Source organism: Scylla paramamosain, chromosome 10, assembly GCF_035594125.1.
Source record: "Scylla paramamosain isolate STU-SP2022 chromosome 10, ASM3559412v1, whole genome shotgun sequence".
NCBI classification, from domain to species: domain Eukaryota; kingdom Metazoa; phylum Arthropoda; class Malacostraca; order Decapoda; family Portunidae; genus Scylla; species Scylla paramamosain.
Genome location: NC_087160.1, coordinates 21,861,932 through 21,869,431, shown reverse-complemented (window position 1 = coordinate 21,869,431; position 7,500 = coordinate 21,861,932). Strand labels below are relative to the sequence as shown.

Here is a 7,500-nt window from a genome sequence, read left to right as displayed (position 1 = left end):
TTATTGTGGCAGTGAACGGTTAAGAAGAAAAAGTTCTGCATGCACATACTGAAAAAAGGAGAGAGAGAAAATAAGAAGTTAATTTTGTCTTGTCTAGGTTACAGAGTGATTCAAAAGACTATAATACAAAAGTGAATATTTAATAATTAATTGTGGCAGTGAAAGGATTAAACACTTTGCTCTCTCTCATCAAGACTGTTTACAAAGGTCAGAAAAATCCTTAATTATTCTTGCTTTCATGTACAGTTTTGCTGCTAATGACGAAGGATTTTCATTAAACTATAACTATAATCATGAAATCACTCTTGGAAACCTCGATAGCTTCCACTGGGGGTGTGTTGAATGTAAGCGTTGAAACCCATGATATGTTTTGGTTTCTTATGTTCTACGTTTCCGCTGCCAACGATGTAGAATTTTCACTAAACTATCGTTAAAATTATGAAAACAAACAACACTAATGAAACGCTACTCCTTCCTAATAATGAAAAAAAAAAGAAAAAAAAACACACTTTTCCTGAGCTCATCACCATCACCATCATTATCATCATCACCACCACCACCACCACCACCACCACCACTGCAGCCTGGTGAACGTAAGAGATGGGGCCATGAAGTGTAAAGGAATCTGATCCACACTCATGATCACAAGTGGAGTAACCTTCACTCACTTTCACTATGCTTGTTTTTTTCCTGTAATCTCAAGTCCTCTGATATCGTGCCAGTCCATTAATCATCAAATTTTTTATAAGACTATCAGAATATCAGCAGAGGGTCATTGATCTCGAACAATAAAGAAAAGGAAGAAAAAACAAAAAAAAGTCCACTGAGGTGCCAGTCCCTTAAAGAGAAAGCCGCAAAAAGGACTAACCAAATCTAGAGGATGATTCCAGACAGCAAGAAAACACGAAACAGTGAAAATGAGTGACTGACTTCTACTCACGACTACTGCAGGAGGGAGGATGACTTCAGACAGCAGGAAAACACGAAACAATAAAGATGGTAAGTTGACTTCTGGCTATAACTACTGCAGGAGGCGGCCGCGGCGGGTATAAGAATAGGAGACGCAGCGTGGGGTAGATTTGGCGGTGTGTAGTGAAGCGGCAGGCGACACGAAGCGTGGAGGTGCCGAAGGGGCGGGCAACAGGTTCGACAGACGTGGTGCGCTGCTCGAAATAGACTCACCTGGTAAAAATAGCGACAGATCAACCACTTACGCATGAGGGAGCATTACTTGCCCCCTTCACAATCTGTACCCCAACAACCAGTCCCAAGTACCAGGAGTGGACGCCCTCTACTCAGCCTCCAGTCCCTCCTTAGCCTCTTTCTGGTCCTTCTTACCCATCTGATCCTTCACCTCCTCATCCGCCAACCTCTATAGCCTCCTAGTTTACCTCAATTTTCAGCCTCCTTCCCTTCCTTTCAGCGCCTCTTCCAGTATCAAATAGCAGATTAGGGACACAGGCATCCACACGCCCTAAGGTCCAGTGTTCAGGGGGAATAGGGCGTGTGGAGGGCGTGGGGAGGATGAGGGATGAAAAGAGCGCCTGAGGAGTCGGGTAAAGGGAAAGGTGTGGAATAGAGGGAATGAAGGGTTATGTGATAGGAAAGGTGAAGAGAAGGGAATAGGAAGGGAAGGGAAGGGAAGGGAAGAGGATGCCTGAAGAGTGAGAAAGGAAGGGGAAGGAGACGTGAGAAAGGAGAAGAGGTATATAGGGAGGGGGACAAAGGAGAGGGAAGGAAAGAGAGGGGAAGGGAAAGGAAGGGAAAGGTAGAGGAGGAGTGAAAAAGGGAAGGGAAGGAAAGGGAAAGGGAGCAAAGGGAGGAAAGGAAAGGAAAGGGAAGGAAGGGAAGAAAAAGGAAGGAAGAAGGAGAAGAAAGGAAGAGAAGAAAGTGAGAGCGGAGGAAGGGAGAGAAAGGGAAGGGAAAGAAAAAAACGAAAAGAGGGAGGAGAAAAGAGAGGGGAAAGGGAAGGGAAGGAAGGACAGGGGAGGGAAGAGTAGAGTAACAGGACTGGGGAAAGGGGAAGGGAAGTGAAGGGAAGAGGAGACTTTTTGCCATAACTCATCTCTAATGGTAAACAACAACAACATCAACAACAACAACAACAACAACAACAAGATGAACAAGAAGAAGAAGAAGAAGAAGAAGAAGAAGAAGAAGAAGAAGAAGAAGAAGAAGAAGAAGAAAGAAGTGAAGTGAAGTGATTAAAAAATTTCTTGTATGGTAGAAACAACAACAATAACAACAACAACAACAACAACAACAACAACAACAATAATTAACCACCACCACCGCCACCGCCACCAACAACAATGCACACCACAAGATAAACACATTTTCTCATAACAAACACAAACAAAAATTACAATGACACATGACAAACCCAATGATATACTCGTACACACACACACACACACACACACACACACACACACACACACACACACACACACACACACACACACACACACACACACACACACACACACACACACACACACACACACACACACACACACACACACACAAAGATACATGAAGAAGAGAATTTGAGGAGGAAGAAGATGAAGAGTAGGTGGGAGAGGAAGAGATATGTGACAATGAGTGAGATAAAAAGGAGGAAAAGATACCAGAGAAAGATGAAAGAGAAGGAGGAGGAGGAGGAGGAGGAAGATGAACGACAACAGGAAAAGGGAGTAAAATAAACAACCCAGAGGAGAGAGAGAGAGAGAGAGAGAGAGAGAGAGAGAGAGAGAGAGAGAGAGAGAGAGAGAGAGAGAGAGAGAGAATGCTTTGGAAACCACTGTAGCACAATCTCTCTCTCTCTCTCTCTCTCTCTCTCTCTCTCTCTCTCTCTCTCTCTCTCTCTCTCTCTCTCTCTCTCTCTCTCTAGTGCATCGATACCAGAATAACCCCCCCCAAAAAAAAAAAAAAACATTACATAAACAACAATAAATAAACAAGAGTAAATAAGAGGAAAAATAATAATAAGAGGAAAAATAATAATAACCTGATAATAACTACGACTAGACAAACAACATTAATTAAACTCTACACTCTCCAATTAATAAAAACAACAACTTTTCTTGAACACACACCACCACCACCACCACCACCACCACCACCACCACCACCACCACCATCATGGAACCAGAAAGGAAGAAAGACAGAGAGAACATTAAGAACTGACACATCGTTACCACCACCACCGCCACCACCACCACCATCACCACCACCACCATTATCAAGGGACCAGGAAGAGAAAGAGGAAGATAGAGAGCACATTCAGAGGAGACAGTGGAATTAGAACAAGCAGTAGCACCACCAGTTTTCATTAGTATTTCCCGTTATACAAAGAGGATCAAGAGAAACTGGAACCCTTTCAACACACAAAGCCAACAAGAATCTGATCCTTTCTTCCTGGCGCTGCAAAATTTTAAAGGGGAGTTTCAGAGAGAGAGAGAGAGAGAGAGAGAGAGAGAGAGAGAGAGAGAGAGAGAGAGAGAGAGAGAGAGAGAGAGAGAGAGAGATCGTATTACTAAAATTCCTAAGACCTTTAATTTTCTCTGCCTGTCTATCTGTATGTCTATCTGTCTTTCTACCTGCTTCCCTGTCTGTTTTCTTATCTATCATCCTGTCTGTCTGCCTGCCTGTTTGTTTTTCTGCCTTCCCACCTGCTTGCCTGCTTGTCTGTCTGTCTGTCCTTTTTTGTTTGTTAGCCTGCCCAGTTTGTCTGTCTACTTGTTTATTTGTCTGCTTGTCTTTCTATCTGTCTGTCTGTCTGCCTGTCTGCCTGTCTACCTGTCTATACGTAAATAGATGAGGACAGGTAAGTACAGTCATGGTCAGAAGTAATACAACACTCACCTCCACTGTGCTTTGCCCTTCCTCTCACTTCTGCGTCCATTGGTCTGCCAAGAATCTATTGTCAGGCTCGGTAAGGAGACTGTCAGTACACCAGGAAGACTTGAGATTAAGGAGCTGCATTCTCAATCATTCCAGCGTCTTATCTCACTACTTTTACCAGACACAAGTGGAAGTTACTGGAATTTTGAGGAGGGTTTTCATGGCTCTAGTGATACATTAACGGAAATTCTACATCATCACTGAGGAAACCTGTCTAATAATCTCTGTGGCATTATGTACTCGTGACAGACAAATGGAGTCTTATAGTAATATACTGGCCATGCTTTTTTAGTAGACTTGTTGAAGTTACTGGGGTTCTCAAGACTGCATTCATGATTTTTTGTGATGGATTAACGAGAATTCGACACCATCAGTAACAAACAACAATAAAAAAAAATAAATAAACAAATAAATAAAGAAATAAAGAAAACATCCTTACCTGACTGTAACCATCTCTGTGACCTTTGGAAGCTGTCCTTATGAAAGCGCAAGGAGTGGAAGTTGATGGAATACTCAATAGTGTGTTCATCGTTCTAGTGATAGATTAACAAGAATTCTACACCATCAATGACTAAAAAGAAAAAAAAACACAGTGAGAACCTAATTATCTCTGGCCTTTGAAAATTGTCCTTCTAAGAGAGCAAGAGTTCCAAAATGTTGGTCAGTATTTAGAAGCAAAGCAAACGAAACACAGTGAAGTTGAGAGCAGAACGTTACACAACTTCTGAACACAACTGTACCTGTAATAGCACAAGGTAAGAGTATAGATTTATGAATACGTGCCAGTTGTCGAGAGAGAGAGAGAGAGAGAGAGAGAGAGAGAGAGAGAGAGAGAGAGAGAGAGAGAGAGAGAGAGAGAGAGAGAGAGAGAGAGAGAATTTGTGTTTGTTTGTTTGTTTATTTGCTTACGTTCTCCTACTCCTTTCCTCAAAAATTTAAGAGCAATACTATTTTGTCCATTAATTCTGCTCAATCTCTCTCTCTCTCTCTCTCTCTCTCTCTCTCTCTCTCTCTCTCTCTCTCTCTCTCTCTCTCTCTCTCTCTCTCTCTCTCTCTCTCTCTCTCTCCTAATTAAGAAACAAGTGAGTCCAAAGGTTAGGTCAGCAAATTTACATAGTCGATTTTTTCTTTAAATTTTTGCCCTAGAGAGAGAGAGAGAGAGAGAGAGAGAGAGAGAGAGAGAGAGAGAGAGAGAGAGAGAGAGAGAGAGAGAGAGAGAGACTGTTTGTATTTATTTTAACTGCTTTTCTCCTACCGTCTTTCCTTCTTCCCTCTCACCCTCCCTCCTCCTCTCCCTCTCTCTTCCTCTCCCTCTCCCTCTCTCCCCAGAGGCAGAGGATAATGACAGGTGTCCGCAGGTGCATCTGGGTCACACGTGTTAGAGAGAGAGAGAGAGAGAGAGAGAGAGAGAGAGAGAGAGAGAGAGAGAGAGAGAGAGAGAGAGAGAGAGAGAGAGAGAGAGAGAGAGAGAGAGAGTGGGGGATGGGAAGAGGAGGAGGAGGAGGAGGAGGAGGAGGAGGAGGAGGAGGAGGAGGAGGAGGAGGAGGAGGAGGAGGAGAAGCTCATTATTCCTAGGCTAAGATGGAAGTAAATCGCTGGAAGAGGAGGAGGAGGAGGAGAAGGAGGAGGAGGAGACCAGAGGATGGGAATGGGGAAGATGATGAGAATAAAAGGGAAGGAATAATGACAGGGAAGGGACAGGAGGAGGAGGAGGAGGAGGAGGAGGAGGAGGAGGAGGAGGAGGAGGAGGAGGAGGAGGAAGAAGAGGACGAGGAATGAGGCACAGGAAGGTTATGAGACTGGAGGCACGAGGAAGAGAGGAGGGGAAGAAATAAAGAGAGGAGAGGAGGAGGGTAGGAAGGGAGCGAGGGTGAGGGGGGAGGGAGGGAGACAGGGAGGGAAGGAGGGAGGGAGGGAGGAAGGGAGGGAGGGAGGGAGAGAGAGAGAGGGAAAAGGGGGGCAGGGATAGGCCAGGCATTAAGTAAATTGCATACAATTACCTGATCTAAGGCAGATGATGTTGTTATAGTTGTTATGATAGTAGTAGTAGTAGTAGTAGTAGTAGTAGTAGTAGTAGTAGTAGTAGTAGTAAATGTTGTTGTTGTTGTTGTTGTTGTTGTTGCTGTAGAAGAGAAAAATTAATATGGAGACAAGTACACACATAATAAAAAAAAGAGAAAACAATGATAAAAGAAAACATAATAAAAGGAACGAACCCACACAAAACAGTACCTACACACACACACACACACACACACACACACACACACACACACACACACACACACACACCACAGAAAGGAGGACGAAAAAAGACAACAAAACACTAACATACAAGCCACTGACATACTTACCAAACACCACTCTGAGAGGAAATTACACAGGACCCTCCCAAGAACCCAAGCGTCCTGTAGGTGAACCAGATACAGGTCTGCAGTCTCTCCCTCCTGCACCAATATTCTGAAAGGCAACAAGATCAGGGAATATTACCACTGATCTGGCTACACTGCTTCCATTTCCTTCTAACCATTTTATATAAATACTGAGGAAAGAGAAGACTGTTTGAAGACAATGTTTGAATCAATTAGTTGGTTAGTTAGTTAATCAGTTGGTTAAGACGTAAGAACATAAGAAGATAAGGGAAACTGCAAGAAGCCATCAGGCCTACACGAACCAGTCCCTGTTGTGATGTCTTTCAAAATTATACTCTACAATTGCATCAGACATTTTTATCAAACGTAAGGAGAAGACATCAACACAGTCAGCCCAAAAGTATCATTGTAGAGTTATTGAGAGAAAGAAAATTTTAAGGAATGGAATGACTGATGACTGGAAGGAACAGGGAATGGGTTCAATTTCAAGGATGGGAAAGAATGTTGGGCTTGGAGGGCAAAGAATGAATAATATTTGGCAGGGTGAAGAATGAGGCAGAATTAGACGGGACAAACAATGAGAGAGAATTTGAAAGGGCAAATGGTAATACAGAATTTGAAAGGGACGAGAAATGAGGTGGAATTTGAGGGAATAGATCTGAGGAAAAGAGAGTAAAAGGAGACACCATCTTTTTTAAAATACATTTGAGGAAGACAGGATAGAAGAAAATTTGATGATAAAACATAGAAGAAAATATAAGATGATGATGTGTGTTAATGACTGTGAGAGAGAAAAAAAAATGTTTACACGACCGAGAAAACAAAACAAAACAAAAGGAGACTACGATAAAAAAAAAAAAAAAATATATATATATATATATATAAAAGAAAAATAGTAAAAGTAAAAAGAAAAGGTACACGAAATCTTTATAAATGACAAAAAAATGGAACAATGATAAATACAGAAAGACCATGATGAAAAAAAAGTAAGAAACAATGAAAGCAAAAAAAGCAACAAGAAGGAAAAAAACTGTAGAAATTACCAGAAAAAAACACACACACACACACACACACATACACGGGAGACACGAGAGAATATAGTGAGAAAGTTAAGCAGACTGCACATGTAGGAGAAAGAAATTAGAAGAACAAAAATTCTCGCACATGAAACTACCACATAAAACACACACACGCAGACGCATCAAGATAAACAAGCCCTGTA

The 7,500-nt window shown here is 42.2% G+C and overlaps 1 protein-coding gene across 6 annotated transcripts in view; it reads right to left on the bottom strand.

Annotated features, from left to right (window-relative positions):
• The window catches only part of LOC135104343 (serine/arginine repetitive matrix protein 1-like), a 143,114-nt gene that overhangs the window by 22,394 nt on the left and 113,220 nt on the right, over positions 1–7,500 (bottom strand). For 4 of the 6 annotated variants that reach the window (XR_010270407.1, XR_010270408.1, XR_010270406.1 and 1 more), the window contains one exon: positions 6,261–6,366. The gene's annotated coding sequence lies outside the window, so the exon portion shown is untranslated. Of the gene's footprint in view, positions 1–940; positions 1,483–5,906; positions 6,014–6,260; positions 6,367–7,500 lie in introns of those variants that run through there. The other 2 variants (XR_010270414.1, XR_010270413.1) reach the window with 2 other exon arrangements.